General features: G+C 35.8%; 1 protein-coding gene across 7 annotated transcripts in view; it reads left to right on the forward strand.

The window, feature by feature from the left end:
• Positions 1–364: 364 nt before the first annotated feature.
• The window catches only part of CNOT4 (CCR4-NOT transcription complex subunit 4), a 113,493-nt gene continuing 91,706 nt past the window's right edge, over positions 365–22,151 (forward strand). For 3 of the 7 annotated variants that reach the window (XM_033098874.1, XM_033098879.1, XM_033098880.1), the window contains exon 1: positions 365–600. The gene's annotated coding sequence lies outside the window, so the exon portion shown is untranslated. The remainder of the gene's footprint in view (positions 601–22,151) is intronic. The other 4 variants (XM_033098877.1, XM_033098876.1, XM_033098878.1 and 1 more) reach the window with 2 other exon arrangements.

A 22,151-nucleotide genomic window follows, 5' to 3' on the forward strand; every position in this document is an offset into this window, starting at 1 on the left:
TCTATGGTGGGCGGGGCAGAGAAGAGACATTCTCAGCTCCTCCTAAATTGGTTAAGCTCGCGGCGAGTTTTGGTAAGCTCGTCTTTGAAGAAACACGGAGAAAACGGAACCACTTACGAAGACCGCCGACCAAATGACAGCGTGCAGCAGCACACGAGGGCAGACAAGGAAGCAAAACACGAAGAAAGGCGCCGTCTTGCAGCCACGTGAGGTGGGCGCTGCCATCCGCCCCAAGAGTGAGAACTTCAACTCCCGGCTTGCAGCTGGGCGGTTACCCTCCAAAGACTACAACTCCCAGGGTGCCGCGGGAGGAGCCGCTCGCCGCTCCTTCCGCCCCTCCCCCGCCCCTCCCTGCCGAATCGGTGTGCGCCTGCGCACGGGAAGCCGGAGGAGTCTTACCCTAATGTAAGATGGTGGCCCGTCTGGCTGTGGAACCCACCGAAAGCTGAGAGTCTCTCTCTCAGCCGTAAAGGTCGGACTCGCTGAAGCAATCAGGCCCGGTTCTGAAGAGTTTTTTCCCCGACACTCGTTCAGTGGTCTCTCGTGAGGACGCGGCAGCGCGTGGAGTCGGCTAAGGGAAAAGCGAGGCAAGTCAGGCGGGTGAGTCTATGCGGGGCTGGGCTTAGGGGAAACCCGGGGCTGACCGGTTACGAGAGAGCGGAGGCTTCGCTGGGATTGTGCAGGCCGCACCCCCCTCTCTCCCCACCCCCCCGCCTCATCTTCACCCTCCTCTTTCTTGGTCTTCCTCCTTCTCCTCTTCCTCCCTCTCCCCTCTACGCCACAGCAGTTACCACCAGGAAAAGGGAGCGGGGCAGAAGGCAGCGCGGCGGCGGGCACCGACTCCTTGGAAAATTTCTTCAATTGGGGAGCCGAGGCGGCTTTTCGTCTTCAGCTCTCTCCCTTACATTTTTGTTGGGGCAGGATTCTTAGGTTGGAGGACTCCTTGTTTTCTCAGCCTCCTTTCCCCTCTCTGACGTCCTTTCCCGGTGGCCCCCGTCTCCCAAGACCAAAGCCATCACTTCCACTCTGACCCGTGTTGCTGCTGCTCGTTAGTCTCTCTGCTCAGTGCCCACTCGTCCTGCTGCTTGTTTTTTGCTCCACTGCTACCATTCTGGAGTTAGCCTTTGCCCTGTTCTTGTGCTTGCAATCAGCCCCCAGTTTATCTGCCACCGTAGAGCTTCCGAGGTGCAGCCTTTCCTTGTAACCACATCTGTCATTTTAAAGCTGCCCCTTAAGTATCGAGATTATGCTGCTGATCGTTCTAACCCACCTGTTTCACAGCTTTCTTGGGAATTGTCCGTTTCTTCCCTCTATCCTATGTTCTTTCAACATACAGTTCCAGAAAAAAGGGGGGGGGGGCCGCCCGGTGTTGGCCCCTGGCAAGTCAAGAAGTTGGAAAGTGAATGAAATGAGGTAGGGTACTAGGAAACGTTCTGAGCGGAGAGCGTTTATTTAGGCTACTCAGGAGAGGGACGTTTTCCTTGTGCTTTCAGTGATTTGTGGATTATTCGCTCTATAGGGAGGGGTTTTTTTTGTTTTTTCTTTTAATGCACCGGTTTGCCTATGCTACTAAGCGTTCTTCTGAATTGCCTCTCCCCAGGACATTTAATGTAGGCTCTGATTATCCTAACAAAATATTAGCCTAGGCATTTCAAAGTAAGATAAGTCTGATACAACCAAATTTCATATGTGAACAGACGCAAATATAAGTGATATTTTGATTATATGCAGGTTATATGTGGGTTACAGATTCCATATTGAGAATTGATTATTGACCAAGTGAGTTACATGTTCTGCTTAATTGATGACATTTTATTTATGGTTTGAGTGGAAATTTCCTCTCCGGCTAATGTCAGACTTAGTATTTTTGGATTTGGGCAGTTCTTTCTTTTAACATTTCTAGAATGGTAGGTATCTGAATAAATTGCTTTTTTTTTTTTTTTTTTTGAAAACCCTTGAGGTATGTATGCAAAAGATGTTGCTTTTTTTCCTCCAAAATTAAATCCCTCATTTTTTCCATAGAAAAGAAGAGGGCTGGGGGAAGGAGATGACAAAGTGCAGATACATCATTTGGTGGTACTCACTGTCATTATCTACATTAAAAAGCAGAAAACTAGAAGCAAGAGGTGGTTTATGATGTCTATATTTTGGAGACAGCTAAATTGAAGTATACTGACTAATGGCATAATGGGAAGAGGGAGCTTTTGCTGTAATCAGACCCTTGTGAAATAAAGAATTACCAGAAAATCAAACAGGATTACGTAGATCAGATACATACATCTCAAATTTAAACATAAGTAAGACATTGTGTCCTTAAGATATATGTGAAAGTGTTAAAATTCATAGTAGCAATCTCATGCAGCAATATTTCTCTTATTTGCAAAAGTAGTAATATCTCAAGTGTAAATACAGATACATATAGTTACTCTTTTAATCACTTGTGCACATTACTGTATTGAGATTTTTACCAATTTTACCTGTAATACTTGAAGAATATTACATTTAGTATTTTTGTCACTTAATTGTGATAAATGGCCTGTTTTATCAAATGTAAACTGAGGTTAGAAAAGCTGTTTATAAAACTTCTTTTTTCCTTTTAGCCACTTAAGCTCCAATTTGGGGAAACTAAATTAAATCCCTACTCTTGAGAATTAGAAGTAATTTATATAGCAAACCTTGTCCTAACTTATAGCTTGAGGTTTTTAAAAAAATATTACTTTCATCTAATTTATCAATAGGAACATGTATAATACAATTGATCTTTACTCGTAAGTAAATAATGTTAACTTATAGCTTGAGGTTTTTAAAAAAATATTACTTTCATCTAATTTATCAATAGGAACATGTATAATACAATTGATCTTTACTCTTAAGTAAATAATGTTAACTTTATAGCTTGAGGTTTTTAAAAAAATATTACTTTCATCTAATTTATCAATAGGAACATGTATAATACAATTGATCTTTACTCTTAAGTAAATAATGTATTTTATTTTTCATTGTAATATGCTGGTGGAGAAGCTTTCTACTTTCAACAAGCCCAACACACAGGTTTAGAAACCCTTGGCAGTCGTACTTGTTTGAATTGTAAGCAGTGTGTTCTAGGAGAGGACCGTGTGTCTGGCAGAAGAGAAGAAATTATTTTAATACATCTTTTGTAAATTTTTTTTTTTTTTGCCTCAGTAAATAACATTCTCAGATAATTTTCTCCACTCCATCCTTTTTTCCTGCAATCATCAAATTCTTAGTTTCAGCACTCCGAAGTCAAAATGAATTTCATTTGGGATCTTAAGCACATCTAAAGGTATCTAAAGTTCTTTGACATTTTGAGAGGAAATAGGGAGCTGAGATTTCAAAATGTTTTTGTATGGTTTAAGTTTTTAGGTGTAACATTATGAGCATTGCAGCTTTATAATGCCGTGGTGGTGGTGGTTGTTGTTTTTTGGTTAGTTTGCCAGGTTCAGTGTTTCTTTTTGGTAGTTTACCAGATACAGTTGTTGAATTCTTCAGATGGATATCTATAGGAAAGTTTTAGTACATGAATTACTTAAAGTTGACTTACTATAAAATTTGTTTTTATAAAGTTTCATAGACAAATCTTTAATTATATTGAGATGAGACAGTTATAATCAAATGGCCAAATGCAGGAAAATTGTAATGCTGTCAGCTTCAGTCTAAATGGGAACACTAGTGATAACCTGAAACTCATTACTAAGTAAGAGAAAGAGGGTATTGCTTAAGGATGAACTCCTTGTATTAAGGGAGTTTTATTTTTAAAATGATTTTACATGTCTTAAGAGAATGAAAAAATATCTTCTCAGCTTAAGCAGTATGATTTTAGAAGTCTTCCTTTTCTCTTCTTCCCTACTCATGATTTTAAGGTGAAGCTACACTCTTCATTTTAATAGTTAAAAAAGTTTTTTTTGGTGCCTGTAAATAATACTCAATTGGATCTATTTCAACTCAGTGTTATTATTTTTATAGACCAAGTGAAATAGAAAGTTTTGATTTGTGAAAACTTCAGCCTCTGCTGGAAATTTAGTTAGCTTACGGTCATTAAGTACAGTACCTGTCTTGACTTTTTGTGAAGGAAGTTACATTTGGCTCAGTTGGTTCCAAAGAAAAACAGTAGGGAAATAGGTTATCGAGATTTTTAGTGTTCTAGAAATAGTATAACTAGAATGTACTACATACTTTTCTCAAAGGATTTCTTAATCTAAATGGAGCTTGTAAATGGTTTTCATCCCATTGGAATAGCATGTATTAGATAAAACTTGTTAACACATTCTGGGATTTTAAAAATTGTATGTTACCTCAGAGATAATAGGAAAAATCTGCAAATGTCCATTTTCATGTAAAGTGTAGCAATATCCTTGATATTTGAAGATATGTATGTTTTTTCAAAAGTTGAGAGTACACAATTATAAAGATAGCATGATTTACTGAATTATTTAGTGATGCAAGGAAAGACGATAAGTGGAACTTTTGAAATCATATTTAGTGGTTTTCTGAAATAATTTTTTTTCAGAATTGTTTTTAATCTTGTTATTATGTGGCCTTATTTATTAGAAAAAATTGTGTGGTAAAGGGCAACTTTTTCAAGTGTAGTGATATAATCCAGTGAGTTTTGTCACATTTCTTTTTCATAGTATGATTCTTTCATTTTTTTAAATCAGAAAGTAGTTTACAGAAGACAAAATTTCAACAGTATTTTGGCCCCTTAGGTTAACTTTCCCATAGCAGACTTTCTTTTACCAGAAGAGAAAAATTACTAAAAAGAAGATGCTTCCTTTGCTAACTAAAAAGATGATTATTTTTACTTGCTACCATAGAAAAACTTAACTTTAAAGGTAGTACAAATACAAGGCAATTTGAGTATGAGTTTTTTTCCTAAGGAGTTTATTTGTGTGGATAGTTTCATTCTTACTAAACTCTGTTTATACAGGAGAGTTTTCCTGTTTTAAATTTTAATTGCATTGGGTGATGGGCAGATGATCTATCACTATTAGGAAAAACCTTGCTATTTGTATCTGTGTATATGTGAGATATCTGTTCAGAATCAATTTTTTTTTTTTTAAAGTAATGGTAACTGAAATCTCACCTCTTGAGTATTTAGAGAAAATTAGAGAAGGGGAAATCAGAATAATTAGATTGGTTTGTATAAATGTCCATAGCTAGTTTGGGGAGAAAAAGTGAAGGGAAAAAAACAGTGTAATTAGAAGAATAAAGATAATAGATGTTGTATTACTGCTTTTGGAAGGAATTAATGAATAATGTAGTGAATAATGTTGTGGGGAAAATTGTAGTGATTGAATTTTGAAAAGTAGCTAAGGACAAATATCAAAGGGGTAGTGCATTCCTTAGCAGTAACAAACAGATACATTGTCATTAAGCCAAATATCTGAAATTTCTTAAGCATGTTTTGCAGTCCTTGAAATAAAGAGGAAGTGCTAATTTTTCTTATTATTTAAGAACTTACTAATTCATCCCCTGTTAAGGGTGCTGATGTCTTCAGATTGTGAATTTCCTGAAATAACATTGGCTGATTTGTACAACTTTTTTTTTCTTATTTTCTGCTTTTCCTGTTTTGCTTTGATTTTTTTTTTTTTACTAATGTTTTTTGGTTTTCAGCAGTTGTTTGGGTGGACCCATTTGTGAAGGCAGTAATTGAGTAAATATTTGAAATAAGCAGTTTTTCTTTTGGTAGTAAGATTAATTTTTGTTTTGATGGAGATCCCCTCCATTTTGATTAGTTTTTTCCCTCTAATTTTTATTAATTCTTACATAAGAATTAGGATCATGCAAGTTCCCTGCCAAATTAGATCTCTCTAGGAAAACCTTTTCTTACTCTTAATGGGGACCTAGGCATTTGTTGGGAGGAAAAAAAATGTTACAATGTATTTTGCTTTTGTCATTTAAAATTAAGTGAAGAGATTATTTGTACTTAGGAAAATGAACTTATTAATGTGAAAATTTTTAAACAAGTATAAAAGTAGACGTGAACCTCTATATAGCTGTCACTTGAAAGATTATCAATTCATAGCCAATCTGGGTTCATTCATATACCCAGTTACTTTACTCCTTGTCCCCTCTCTTTGACCTGGGTTATTTTGAAGCAAATTGGAGTTATCACATTATTTAATTTGTACTAGAACTCTTTTGACATAAAATATCTTGATTTTTTAAAAATCAGGATTATTCAATTAGCTCGTCAAATAGTCTTTTTGAGTACTTATTATAGACCCACTTCTTGGGAAATGGCCCATCTCTTTTAAGAGTTTATTATCTCGTTGGATCTACTTTCATAATAATATATTAGCATTATCCAAAGCTTTATACAAATAATGTGTGGTACATATAGACTGAGTCCAGTATGTTAGTGTAGGGGTATCTTCAGACTAAAATTCTAGGAGTGGGGCTTCCCAGAGAAAGTGGAACTTGAGTAAAGAATATGTACTATCTGCATAGGAAGAACATCTCCAGAAGGAGAACATTCCATACATTCCATGTGTGGGATGGAAACATGAGCGAACATTTATTGATGGGACCAGCATGATGTGAGAGGGATGTAAGGAATCTGATCGCAGTAGAATAAGGTGTTAATTTCTGGGAAAGGTGTCACAGAAGTTAGTGTAGTAGGGTCGAGCTAGATTATGAAAGGTGTATTCAGTATCAGGGTGGATTTGATCTGCTAAGCAGTAAGGAGCAATTAGAGGTTGGTAGGGGGCAGAAGATGACATAATAAAAGAGCTTTTTAGAAAGATTGCCCTTTCAGTAGTGTGCAGCACATTTTGGGGTTGACGGTTGAGTGTGAAAAATTAACATCTAGGCCACAGAGGTAAGGGGCCATCGGAGAGATGTTAGTGCAGAAATTCTACAGGATTTGGCAGCTAATTGATTCCATCTTCTCTTTAGTCCCTTTAGTCACTTACATACAGAAGTGATATCAAGGTTTTAGAGAATGGAGAACTGAGGAAACTATATCTATTTGTCTTTGATAGTAAACTGTGCTTATTATCAAAGTCCAGCTTTTGCAAAGGAAGTGATGCATGATTATTCAAATAACAGTATCAAAAGATTTCAGTAGAGAATAGCTACCAGAGTTTTCAAATACTTTCTATTTTCTATTTTCAAGTAGTTTTAGATATTCACTCACTGCGGAATAAGAGTTGGGAAAATAATTATATGGTAGTAAAGAGATGGAGCATATTTCATTTGTAAAAGATATTTGTGCCTCATCTCCTTATGTGTGTGTGAGTTCAGAAAGGGTATTAGGAAACTTATATTTGAACAGCTTATAACCAGTATATATTATTATCTTTAAAATTTAATAATGACCTGATTAAAGCAGAAGAAATTCTGATGAAATAGGGCACTAAATATTGTTAACTCCCTTAAGAATGGATAAGGTTAGATCAGCAGGCCAAAGAAAAATGTAGGGACATTATTAAATGAAAATTTAGTCTTTATTTTGTATACTTTGTTTTGCAAAGGTATTATTAAGATCTGGTTTAACAGTAGCCACGTTTGTTTTATTTGGAATTTTTTAAAGTTCTGAGATGTTAGAAGTTATTCTTTTCTGTGTTTTGGTTTGTTGACTCTTCATTAAGCGAACTTTCTTCATCAATTGTGTATTTTTGGATAGCATGCTTTCTTTGTTTTGTGAAGGAAAACTTCACATTTTACCTTATGGAGCCGGGGTGGGGGGGAAGTAGATTTCTTGCTTCTGGCATTGTGAATAGTAGATGGATAACACTGTATTGCCATTTAATCTTTTCCTGCTTCCTTCAATAGGACGAGTATTCCCTCTCCACTGTATTTAGCATGTGGATCTCAAGAATTCTCATAATTGAGCAAAAACGTCTCAAGCTTAGGTGCTTACAACTTCAAAATTAAATTTATCTTAATTTACCAATCATTTTTGTTTCTGTTATTATAAAAGATATGACCGACCATTACTGCCGTGCACTTTTTAGGTACTTGGGAAATATTAGTAAGGATAAAGATGATGATGCAATATAGTACATTATTGGGAAATATCTGTTTTTCATTGACATTCCTTCCATCCTAAGACTTTAATTCTGGTAACGTGAGCTATTTTTGGCATTCTTTACTTTATTTAGCTGGTCATGAGTGCCATTTAATATGGTCACTGTAATAGAAAGCTATTGACCTCTCCTTGGGAGTTTGTTTTAACAGGGGCTTTAATGTTAATTTTGGATTTAAGATTGAATTGAGATCCCCTGTGTGCGGGAGAATCTTGAGAAGGATTATGTGTTTTTTCTCATTGCCTGCCACCAGTGTATGTGGGAGGGAAGTAAATATCAAATAAGTAGTGTAGTATTTGAGACGGTCTTCAGCGGTAGCTGCCGATCCATTCTTTTCCCCAAGAAATTTTAATTTAACTCCCTGGAGTGTGGAGCCATTTATAAGTGTCATGGTGGGTGGTGGTGGGGAGAGAAACGGCTCCCTGTTCCTAAAATCTCAGGTTTTAATAACTTGAGTTAATCTTAGATTATTAACACTTTGCATATTTTTCATTCATACAATTCTTTGGAGGGAGCTGATTTTGTGTGAGTGGCTTTAGGAGTGCCTTGGATAGCCAGGAGGAAGGTGCATTATAAACCCAGGACAAAAGAGGAGAGGCAGAATAGAAAGTGGGAAGACTTCAAATTCTAATAATGGCTACTGGGCAGTCTTGCCTGAGGCGTTCATGGCACTGGCTCTTTGCTGCCTTTGGCTGCATACTTTAGGTTTTTCTAAGTTAGGCTGTCAGTACTTAGAAAGGCAAACTAGTGTCCATGTTGGCTTCTGCATTTTAATCTCTCCAGCTCAAACCCTGACAATTTTTGTGTCTTTTCTCTGCCAGAGGGTAAGGGGAAAGAGAAGAAAATGGTAGGTATGGTGCTCCCCATCTGCTCACATGTTAGGGTTGTGTAATTTTAAGGTATTTTAATGGAAGAACCTCTGCCTTTCATTTTTAATTTTATGTAATCAGTTATAAAATAGCTTGATGAATTTACTAAATGAATCTTCAGAAACCTTTTAAAAGGTCTTTTAGTCATAGAGTTGGTGATAGGTTGAAGAGTACCTATATGAATTAGATGCTTAGTGGAACTTCTTTGGAATTTTTTGCTTCTACTACAATCTTTTCTGTTATACTGGACCTTGTTCTAGATGTGATTTTGCTTCCCAAAAGTACAGTCAGTAGTCTTTCTTTAAGGTAGTTAGCTTCCCTGCGTTGTACTCAAGTCTGTTTTGATCCTGATGAAAACAAGTATGACAGGAAAATACTTTAAATAGAACATTTGTTTGTCATGTGTCACCATATATTCTTTTATCATGCCTAGCAAACATTTTCAGCAGCTTTGGAGAAGTCTGAATAATATGTGAAGTGTTTGTGTTTATAGATTGTGCTTTTTGTTACATACTGCTAAATTCTAGAATTTTGAAGATTTGGCATGATATTAAAGGAAATATTATTCTTCAGTATTTGGAGTACAGGGCTAACTTAAATGATTTTTTATAGTTGAACATAGTTTTCAGTAGTTTTCCAGGCAAGCCCTTTGAACTCTCCCTATTTTTATTTATTGCTCCTATGGGAAGTATACAGCATAGTATGGAGCCAGACTGAGTGTGAATCTTGGCTCCACCACTTAATACTTGCCAGACCGAGAGCAAGTCACTTTTTACCCTGTCTGGGCCACAGCTTCCTTAGTTGTGGGTAGGAGATACTAGGATTGTTGTATGGAATAAAGGAGTTCATATACATAAAGTGCTTGGAATAGTGTTTGGCAAATAGTAAGCCCTGTATATGTGTTTGCTGTTTTTATACATTTCAGAGAACCAAAAAAACAACCATTTTTGAACACTTGACTTTTTATTCAATGCACTTTTGCATGCTTAGATACTGGACATATGTTTTCCGTAGTTATTTGATCAGCTGGAAACACAGGTAATATGTTTGAGGGGAAATCAAAGAACTGGCCTTCCTGGAATTTTTTTTGAATCATGATAAATGAACATGGATAGGTATGATGGAAAAATATTATGGAGCATTTTGAACTAAGGCAGAGAAATTTAGATTTGGTTGATAAGAAGGGAATCATTGCAAGATTTTGTTTTTTACTTTTTAAAGTCAGGAGAGTGATGTGTTTAAAATAGTGTTTAGGGGAAGATAGTTTTGAGTGTTATTGGTAGCATAGAAAGTTGTTTTTTTTTGTTTGTTTTGTTTTGTCCTGTTTACTAATCTATCCAGAGTGCGTGGTGGAGAGAGAAGGTGCTCAGTAAATATTTATTGGATGAATGAACCTTAAAGGAAACTGAGTTAACAGAGAGAGAAGCACAAAGGGCCCTAATTAAACTTTTGATATCCCTACTTTTAAGGGACAGAAGTGAAAAAGTTATTATTAAAGGTACAATTAGGGAGGTAGAGGAAAATGAGAAAGTATAAGTCTCAGGAAAGAGATTTTCTAGGAGAGAGGTCACAGATAGGGATAGGAAGAAGCATGGTATTGCTTCTGTTTCAAGAAGGAAAGACATTGACATGGTCTAACACAATATTCAAGGAGAAGGAGAATAGTTAAGCCCCTAGGCTTCTGGTGTCATAATCACCACCCATGTTAGAGCGATTTCAGTAGACTGGGAACGTAACTGGGAATGTAAATGAAATTGGGGGGACGGTAAGGAAGATGATAAGTGGAGATTGTAGATAAAGACCACTCAGTCTAGAAAATGTCTGGTAAAATGGCAAGAAGACATTATCATAGCAGCTTTCCTAATTATTGAATGTGTATTTTTAGAGATGTGTATTAGAGATGAGAAAACTGGAAGCCGTTTGTGCTGGATGTGAAGTTCTATAGTAGACAATAAACGTGCTTTTTCAGGCCACTTCTACTTGCTAAGTCTGTAATCTTGAGGCAATGGTAACACCTATTTCATAGAGCTATGGTGAGGATTAAATTATTTAATCTCTTAAAAACACTTAGAACAGTGCTTGGTGTGTGGTAAACGTTTGATAAGTGTTAGCTGTTATTGTTGTCCATTGCTATAGTGGAGTAGAGAGTAGGTAGGATTGGAGGCTGGAAGAGAAGAAATAGAAAAATAAAGAAAGTAATAAAATTATTGCCAAGTAGTAGCAAGAACTAAATGAAAAAGCCTTAGAACCTTTGTCCTGGCTATTCCCTCTCTCTGAAGAACACTTTTCCAAATATCAACGTAGCTATCTCAGCTTCTTCAGACCTTTGTTCAAATCATCTCCTTTTCACTAGGCCTACCCTGGCTATTTATTTACAGTTAAGATATCATTATTTGCATTGTTTTACTTTTTCCTGTAATATTGATCTTCAAACATATAAGCCACTTATTCATAATATGTATGCTGTTTGTTGTTGATCTCCATCTACTAGGGTAAGGGTGGATGTTTGTTTCCTTGATGTATCCCAGGTTCTGGGAATAGTACTTGGTACATAGTTGCTGCTCAGCATATGCTTTTGGAATGAATAAATTATTTACCATTGAAGTTGATTGGATGGAGAAATGAGTTCAAGGACTGGTGGTGGTGATACTTTTTTGGAGGAGAGTCAATTTTCTGAGATTGATGGACACTACATAAAAGTTGACCTCCAAGACTTCCTCTTCTTCAAATGAGTTTTGAGTCCATTTTGATACTGGTTTTCCAGGAAATCACTTGGGAAACCCATTTAGCTGAGGAAAGGAAAATATAAGATGAATGTCTTTTTTTGCTACAATAGTTATATTTTACATTTGATTAGCTAATAAAAGCATATCTTTGAGTGCTCATTAAGATGCTAGGAACGGTTTGTTTTATTAATTAAAAAAAATTCTATAACAGCCTTAGGAGCACATGACAGTTTCCTTGCAAGCCGTCATTCGAGGTGACGGAGAAGCCCTTTGCACTGAGACGGAGAGCATGCTTGCCCAGACTGTGGCGTTGTGTTGACAGGGAGATACCGCCCCGCCCCCCACAGCACTCACAGCCTTGACACTATTACTTGCCTGAGGTTCATCAGAACTAATCTTATTATATCCCTTACCCGTTTTTATGTTGTTACCACCAGTCTCTCAGGTGACATTTATGTCTCACACTTCCGTTGTCACAATGTTCTGAATGATGATTCCTATCTTTTCACTCCTCTCCATCGTCAGCAAAGTCTCCTGTATCCTTGTTTTTCTCCCGGAACACTTCCTCTACTCTCTGCTTTTCTGAGGAGATGTTTCCTCTGCATCCCTCTTACATATTGGCTATTAAGTTTTTCATTTTATTATTCATTTTTAAAAATTTATTGAATTACAGTTAACATTCTAATTATTTTACATTAGTTTTAGGTATATAGCTTAGTGGTTAGACTTTTATATAATTTATGCAGTGATCCTCCCAATTAGGCTCCACCCACCTGGCACCATGCGTGGTTATTACAGTATTACTGACAATATTCCCTGCGCTGTACTTTTCATCCCTGTGACTATTTTGTAACTACCAATTTATACTTCTAGTCTCTTCACCTTTTTCACTCAGTCCCCCGACCCCCTCCCATCTTCATTTTTTTCTTCTATGCCACCTCAAGGGTCAGTGGGAATCCCATGCCCTGAGACGTAAGACCGTATTTCCCATTCTGACTTCCTCCATTGAATAGGAATGAAAGAGGGAGACTGGTTCTGCTGAGCCTGGAAATGAGGCAGATGTCCTCTGTTCTCCTCTCTTCCCTAAAACTGGTCTGTGAGTAGGTTATAGTGTCCACAAACCCTCATGTTTGCTGGCATCTACAGCACTCTAGATTACTCCTTATCTTTTCTTTATTTTAGCTCCTAGCTCATTGTCATTCTTGCCAATACTATGCCTCTTTTAATTCTTGGTAATTTCAACATATACCATCTACGATCCTTCTAATACTGTGGCCTCTTAAGTTCTAAAATTCCTCTTTAATGACCTTGCTCTCTACCCTCTCTCAGCCATTCACTCCACGGTCATATCTTACACCTTGTTATTACCAATAAAGTGAACCCCTCCATAAATTTTAATTCATGCAACCCCCTCTCTGACCACATCTATATTTTCAGCTCATTCCACCTGGTACCCCAACTCAACAATCTTACTGTCGTTAGGATCTCCAGTCCGCAGAGGCTGTTTCCTTTGCACTGTCCTTTGCCCCCTTGGTTACCTTTCTTCCTTCCCTCGCATACATTCATTACTAGTGATCAGCCACTGTTACAGGCAGTCCCTTTAATACGCCCTCAACTCCCTTGCTCCTTTCTTCTTCATACTTACTTGGCAAAACCTCAACCTTAGGTAAATCACATTCTCTGAATACTTCATGTCTGTACCAATGTAGCTGCAAGTAACTGAAGAAAAATATAACGATATGACCAGTCTCACTTTAAATTCATGGTAGGAAACCTCACGTGGCCCTTAATAGTGTCTGGCACCGAAGTCTATTTCCTTAGTTTATTCAGTTTCCCCACTCCCAGATGACTTAGCATATGCCCTTGCCCTTCTCCTCATACTTTCACCTCTCCTCCTCACGTCCACTCTCACTTGATGGACCCGCTTTCTATTTCACTAGAAAACAGGAGTAGTCAGAAGAACATGGACAGACTCCACCAGCGCTCTGTGCACCTGCTGATCTGACTCACAGACCTTGCTCGCCTTCGGTTACCGCAGATGAACTGTCTGCTTCTTTCAAATCCCAGTTCCTCTGGTTAATGTGCTTGTTCTAGTTGTTTTATCATGTTCTTTTCTTATGTCTGTTCCAGTCAGGCTGTCGTCCCTACCATTGTACTAAAGTTGTTTTTGTTCAAGTCTCCCAACAATGACATTGTTAAATCTAGTAGTGAGTTTTTCATCTTAATATGATCAGTATACATTGATTTTTCTCTCGATGTACTTGTTTCACTTGCCTTTTAGGGTACCACCTCCCCTTGGTTTTCCTCAAAACTCATTGGCTGCAGTTGCTTAGTCTTTCCTGGTAGATCCTCCTTTTGGCCTACCTCTATCCTTGGAATATCCCAGGGCTCAGTCCTTGATTATTTTCTATCTACCCTCACTACCTTGGTGATCTCTGCTAGTTTCATTGCTTTGAATACCTTCTGAATGTTGATGACTCTCAAATTCACTCTCCCGAACTCCATATTTGTATATTTAGTTGTCTACTCAATAGCTCCACTTGAATCACTATTACAGATCTCAAACTCGACGTGTCCAAAATGGAACCTTACTCTTCCCTTCCAAATCTGCCGTCCCATACCTGCTCCACCCACACACACAGCCTTCCTCTTCTCAGTTGTTGCTCAGGCCAGAAATCTTGGAGTCATTCTTAATTCTGTTGCTCTCACCTCCCACATTCATTCTTTCCATCAGGAAATTGTTGGCTCCACTTTTAAAACATACCCGGAATCCAACCAGTTTTTACCATTTCCACAGCCTTCACTATCTCTTGCTGGGTGATTGCAATAGCCTTTTAACCGATTTTCCTGCTTTTACCCTTTTCTCTATAGTCTGTTACTATAGTCTGTTACAGCTGTCACAATGATCCTTTGAAAACCTAAGTCGGATGGCAAGAGATTTTGCTCCACGTTTAAGTTTCATGAGTTGATAAGATTAGAGATTATTCTAGTTTATCTTATACTATATCTCCTTGTCTTGGAATTCATCTTGAATGTAGGCTTTGATTTTGCCAGTTTTTATGGGTGAGGAAGAAGTTATCAGGCATGGGTTCATGGCCTTCCTCTTTTCTTACTAAACTCTAGCCCACACACAGAAAGACTTAACACCTGTATTCCCAAAGAAATTGGAAAGAAAGGGTCTGAGTTGGTTGCTATTCCAAAACGTTGCTTTGAATGGAAGACTAGGCCATGCTTTGGTAATAGAGGTCTGTTATTTTACTACTACCTCTAACATATTTTGCAACACTTGCTTTCCTTCTAATCCCTGCTAAATTTAGTGTCCTCCCCCATCCCTACTTTTCCGCTGTTTTTCCCTATTTCCAGGTAGAAATGTTGTATTTATTAAGACTTTTGACTCTATTTAATTTAGTATTGTATACTTTAAATACTCTCTTTTCAGATATCCTGAAACCCATTCTTAAGACTTCCATGTGAGTTAGTTTTACTTTTGTTAACAGTTTCCAGCAGAATGATACTGAACATGATAGTAAAAGGGAAATTGATACAAATAGGAGAAAAAGAAATGTGTAATACATTTCCCCATAATGTATTACAATTATGGGGAAATTGAAAGATATTTTTGTTGGGTACTGTGAATGTACTTGTCATGATATGGTGCTAATGATTTCTAGAGGAGTTATATTGTATATATATAAAGAAGCTTGGAGATTGGTTGGCAAAAAAGAACTTCACCGTTCATTTCTTTTATCTCTTTACAAGGCAAATGTTCTCTAATGAGTTTTCCTTTGGTTACTTTGTTTAGAGTCCACTTGTACTGGGTGGGATCAACAATTATAAATTGTAATATTGTATACATATACTACTATTGATTATTTATCTTACAAATTGTAATATTGTATATATGTTACTATTGATTTTTAGATCCTTTCCAATTATTGTACTTAATCTCTTGGTCTGATGTATTCCTGTTTTTTCAAGCCATTTCTTAGACCTGTGTTGTCCAATGTGATACCTATAAACTACATATGGCTATTGAGCACTTGAAATGTGGCTAGTCTGAATTGAGATGTGCGCTAAGTGTAAAATACCCATTGGAGTTTGAATCCTCAGTACAAAATTATAAAAGATCTCATTAGTAATTTTTAAAATAATACACGTTGAATTGATAATATTTTGCATACATTGGTTAAATAAAATTAATTACCTTTCTTATTTTTTATTAATATGGTTATAGAAAATTTTAAATTATATTTATGGTTTGCATTATATTTTGCTTCGACACTGCTGTTAAAATTACCTTTCTCTTTGCCTCAACCCTTTTAGGGTTATTTTAATGTAGATAATGAGCCATTATATATTCACTAAAAATGGTATCGATATTATGTATTATAAACGGATTTCTTTCTGAATTTAAATACTTTTATGTTGTTATCCTTCTTAGTATTAATTTTCTTAAGCCCTGTTATCTTTTTTTTTTAACCAGTTGACTTTTGCCACATCCTGCTACTTAAGCATAAGTTATTCTTTCTCTACATTGCCTGGAAGAATTTTGAAGGAAGAATTTAAAAGTACCAGGGTTGATCTTATATTGACTTCTTAATATTAGGAGTATCAGTAGTACATTTTATAATCCTTCCATTATTAACATATAATTTTAAAACTTACAGGTAATTTGTATCTGGTGAAAAAAATGCATTGAAAAATTACATATGAGAAAAGAGAATTTTGTGTGTTTAAACATAATCCATAGTCCATAAAAGTAATCTATAATATGTTGTTGCCATAAAGGCATTAACAAAAATTACTTTGTTAGGCATTTGACAATAATTTATTTAATGGAGAACTATTATTTTTATTATTCTCAAAGTTTGGGCCAAAGACTTGAATCTTTGCTTTTTCAATGATTGGAATTGATAAAAATTTTTATAAACAAGGACAATTAGGGGAAAAGAAGATACCTAGGGAGAAGAGAATCGAGATAATATAGATAATAGGAATTGTGGGAATGAAGAAGGAAAGTCAGCTCACTAACTTCACCTTCTTTTTTTTTTTTTTTTTTTTAACTTTTTAAAGTGTGTTTTTCCAGGACCCATTAGCTCCAACTCCAGTCGTTGTTTCAATCTAGTGGAGGGCACAGCTCAAACTGGCCCGTGCGGGGATTGAACCAGCAACTCTGGTGTTACAAGCATCGTGCTCTAACCAACTGAGCTAACAGGCCTCCCTCTAAAATCACCTTCTTAGGTGCTCGATGGAAGGACAACTTGGTAGACTTGGGTAGATTGAAATAAGATTTTGCTCCTTGTCATTTTTTTGGATCTTAGAATACCCTCTTTACCTTTTTGATTCCTCCTAAGTTTTGAGGATAGGACTGATTTCTATTGGCTGTGTAGACTTAGATTTGGATTTATGCATAAGAATAATTTCTGAATCCACCTATGTTGTGTATATCAAATGTTTGTTCATTTTTTATGGCTGAGTAGTATTTCATGGTGTGGATATACCATATTTGTTTAACATTTACCTGTTGGATATTTGTATTGTTTTCAGTTTTTTGGCCCTTACTAATGGAGCTGATCTGAATACTTGTATACAGATTTCTGTGTAAATGTAAGTTTCATTTCTCTGGAATAAATGCTGGGTCATCTGGTAAGGGCATATTTAGTTTTTTAAAAAGCTTCGAGACTGTTTTGTATAGCTGTATGATTTTGCATTCCCACAAGGATCGTATGAGTTTCTCTGCATTCTAATTAGATTGAGTATTATCCCTGTTTTTTATTGTAGTCATTCAAATAAGTGTGTAATGATATCTCATTGCAGTTTTAATTTGTACTCCCTAATGGCTAAAGAGGTAGAGCATCTTTTCATGTGCTCATTGGCCATCTGTATATCCTCTTTGGTGAAATGTCTGTTTATGTCTTTTACCCATTTTCTAATTGGATTTTTTTGGCTGTTGAGTTTTGAGGGTTCTTTATATATACTAGGTACAAGTTCTTTGTCAAATAAGTGGTTTGCAAATATTTTCTCCCAGTCTGTAGTTTGCTTTTTCATCCCCTTCATTGGGTATTCAGAGCAAAAGTTTTAATTTTGTTACGACTCAATATGTCAGTTCTTCCTTTTAAGTGTTGTGCCTTTTGTGTTAAGTCTAAGAACTCTTAACTCTATTCCAAAGTCTTGAAGATTTTCTCTAAATTTTTTTCTGAAAGTTTTATAATTTTACATTAAAGTTTGTGATCCATTTTGGGCTAATTTTTGCATAAGATAGGAGGTTTGGGTTGAGATTCTTTTTTTCTTTTTAAGTCCAGTAGCTTCAGCACCTTCTGTTCAAAAGGCTATCTTTCCTCCATTGAATTGCTTGTGTACTGTTGTCAAAAATCAGTTGGACATATTTGTGTGGACATATTTCTGGGTGGTTTTCTGTTCTGTTCCAACCATTTCTATGTCTATCCCCCCATCAGTACCACACTGTTTTGATTACTGTAGCTGTGTAGTAAGCTGAAACATCCTGAAGAGTGAGTGATTCTTCCCACTGGATTCATAATTTTCAAAATTGCTTTAGGTCATATAGGACCTTTTCCTTTCCATATAGATTTTAGAATAAGCTTTTATCTATACCTGCAAAAAATAAAATCTTTCCAGGATTTTGCTGGAAATTGCATTATACTTGAAGATCTTTTTGTGGAGTATCGATATCTTTACTTGTATATTCCAATCAATGAAAATGATCTCTCCAATTATTTAGATCTTTGATTTCGTTCATCAGCATTTTGTACTTTTCAGTATATAGATCCTGCATGTTTTGTTAGATTTATATCTAAGTATTTCATTTTCTTTGGAGCAATTGTAAATGGCATTGTATTTGTCATTTAGGTTTTCACATGTTTATTGTTAGTGTATATGGATGTGATTGATTTTTTGTGTTAATCTTGTAACCTTGCAGAACTCTCTTATTAGTTCCAGGGGATTTTTTGGGTAGATTCCTTGGCATTTTCTAGGTAGAAAGTCATGTCATCTGCAAACTGGATCAGATTTTATTTTTCTTCTGTTCCAATCTGTTTGCCTTTTATTTCCTTTTCTTACTTTATTTGCTGGCTAGACCTTCCATAGCTATGTTGAACAAGATTGGTGAGAGCAGCCATCCTTGCCTTGTGTGTACTGGAGCTTGGGGGAAGCGTATAGTTTTCACTATTAAGTTGTGGTGATAGCTGTGAGATTTTTATAGATGTTCTTTATCAAATTGAAGTAGTTCCCCCCCATTCTTAGTTTACTGAAAATTTTTATTGTGAATTTTATCAAATGCTTTTTCTGTCAATTGATATGATTATGTAATTTTTATTCCTTAGCCCTTTGATATGGTAGATTACACTGATTAATTTTTAAATGATCAACCAGCCACATGTACCCAGAATAAATCCCAATAATATTTTTATACATTGTTGGGTTTTATTTGCTAATATTTTGTTTAGGATTTCGCATCTAAGTTTGTGAGAAATATTGGTCTAAAGTTTTTGGTTTTGTTTTTTGGTACTATGTTTGTCTGGTTTTGGTGCCAGAGTAATACTGGTCTCATACAATGAGTTGGGAAGTATTGTTTCTCTTTTTCTGGAAGAGATGGTCTAAGATTAGAATTAACTCATTAAATTTTTGATAAAATTGTTCAATGAAGCCATCTGGGCCAGGGAATTTCTTTACCCGAGTTTTTAAACTATGAATTGAATTTATTTATAGCTATAGGACTATTCAGATTATCTATTTCATCCTGATTTAGTTTTGGTAATGTGTGGTGTCTGAAGAATTGGTCCCTTTTTCTAAGTTGTTGATTTTATGAGAATAAAGTTATTCATAGTACGTATTTCATTATTGTCTTTTTAATGGCTGTTGGATCTGTAGTGATAGTACCTTATTTCTTTCTGATATTTATGATTCCTGTCTTTTCCCTTTTATATTGTCATTCTTACCAGAGGTTTATCAACTTCATTTTTTTTTTTTACAAAGAATCAGCGTTGTGTTTCATTTTTTTCTCTATTTTTAGTTTTATTGATATCTACCCCTTATTATTTCCTTCCTTCTGCTTGCTTTGAGTTCATTTTACTATTCTTTTGTAGTTTCTTGAGGTAGGAGTAAAGATTATCGATTTAAGATCTTTTTTTCTAAATGTAAGCATTTGATGCTATAAAATTTCCTCTGGGCACTGCTTTTGCTACATTCCATGAATTTTGATATGTTGTGTTTTCATTTTTCTTAACACTATGTATTTTTAAAATTTCCTTTGAGACTTCCTCTTGGGCTTATGTTGTTATATTTCCAAGTGTGTGGAGATTTATTGAATTCTGGTTGTATTCTCTTATGGTCAGAGAATATACTCGGTATGAGTTCGATTCTTTGAAATTTGTTGGTTTGTTTTATGGCCCAGGATATTGTTTATCTGGAGGAATGTTCCATGGGCATTTGAAAAGAATGTATGAATGTATGTTCTCCTACTTATTTTTGATTCTACCTAGTCTTACTGGAATCTTACAGTCTTATTGGAGAATCACCTACCTCTCTCTATACAACTCTCCCTCGATTCCGTGCCCCATCTATTCTATTTGGTTTATATCCCTTATTATTGGTTTGTATAACATCATTGACAATTGTATTCTTTTTATTCTTATTTTTCCCCTTAGAGTTTTTTATTTATTTTCATAGTTTCTTTATTTTCATGTCCCATGTCTCATTTTACAGTTACTATAGTTTTAAACAAAATTTAACATTCTTTGTTCTAAATAGTTACTAGTTTCTATCTTGGCAATGTAATTTGTGCTTGCAGTAGTGGCAAGTTGACCTTGAAATACTAGTATTCCAAGGTGAAATATGGTGGTATTTTTATTATTATTATTATTTCTAAAGGCACCCACAAAGGGTGATTCTCTGGATAAACTTAGATGGAATTAGAAATTAGATGCTCAGCATATTACTAGGCATTAAATGGGAAGAAGATTTGTACCTTAAGGCACTTCATGGGACAGAAGATGAACGCCTCCGCAATGGTTTTTATAGTAATAAGACAATAGATACCAGATGCTTAATGGAGAAGTACTATAGGAATTCGGGAAAGGAGTAAAGAGTGTGGGCCGGATTGATTTGTGTGGTTTTGTGAAAAGATAATATTTGAATGAGTGGTAGGTAGGTAGAGTGAGGAAGGAAGTTGAAAGTGAAACATGGGAACCTTATCTTTATAAGGGGACTGACTGTTAAACCGAATGAGTATGGCCTGTGGGAAGGAGAGTGAGGAAGATATTCTCCTCCCTAGGGTTATGCAGCACTACAAAGGTAGAGAGAGGGTTCCTGAGTACCAAGAAAGAATTTAAATTTGAGCAAGAGGTAGTAGCTGATTTAAAGGTTCTTAATCTGAATAGTGAGTTGAAGGATGAAGGGTAAACCACTGGCATAACCTGGCAGCTTGCTAGAAATGCAAAAGCGAATAGCCCTTAGACCCACAGAATCAGAATCTGCGTTTTTAACAAGATACTCAAGTGATTTGTATGTATGATCAGGTTCAATAAGCACTGGTCTGAAGGGAAGTTAATCAAACAGAACTGCGTTGGATTCTAGAGGAGAGAGATTTCATTTAGATGCTATGTTATCTAGTTGAAATGGAGACCAAAGGGCATATAAGAGAGAGTTAATAAAGGAATACAATGAATAGGATTTAATGACCATTTAGCATTCTCCATTCTCTGAATGACAGAATGGAGGAGAGTGCTAAATTGAAGAATATGATCAAAATTTGGCACTGGGCAACTGAAAACTGGGTGGGCCTTTGACAGGAAATAAAAAGCCTTGGGTGGCATCAAAAGCTGTGATTATTCTTTACTCCCCAGCCACCAGAACTTTTTGTTAACAGAAAATCAGCATAATAATAACAATGGAGAAAATCTCGAAAAAGGAATGCAAAAAAACCTTGTATCCTAAATCCTAAAATAAACATTAGTTTCATTTTTTTGCACGTTTTCTTGATTTCTCGTTAATATGTGAATTTGTTTTTACATAGTTCTTATTAGTATAAAGTCATTTTGTACAATTTAAAAATTTGTTATGTAAATATTTTTTGTTTCTTTATAGTGTAGTTTAAAGGACTTTTTCCCATTATGAAATGCATACACTCAAGAATTTAAAAGTGAAAATTTAAAATAACAGTGATTCCAGTGTTTACATTTTAGGTTGGTAAGGATTAAAATGTTTGGTTCTAATAGGTTTTAGTGAGTATGTAGATTGGTACAACTGTTGAAAGGACAATTTAGCAATGTTTGTCAAAGCTAAAAATTGCACATACTATGCTTGATCCAGCAATTTTATTTCTAGGAATTTGTTCTACAGATATACTGTCTCTAGGTCAATTAATCTATAGGCTGATTCATCAAGTTCACCAATTCTTTTTATCAGTGTAGTCAAAATATTTTTTCTGATGAGCACAGACAAAATTACATTATTTCATGGGAAAATTTTTCAGTTTACTCTGATTTCTTTAG

Source organism: Rhinolophus ferrumequinum, chromosome 26 (genome assembly GCF_004115265.2).
Source record: "Rhinolophus ferrumequinum isolate MPI-CBG mRhiFer1 chromosome 26, mRhiFer1_v1.p, whole genome shotgun sequence".
Lineage (NCBI taxonomy): Eukaryota > Metazoa > Chordata > Mammalia > Chiroptera > Rhinolophidae > Rhinolophus > Rhinolophus ferrumequinum.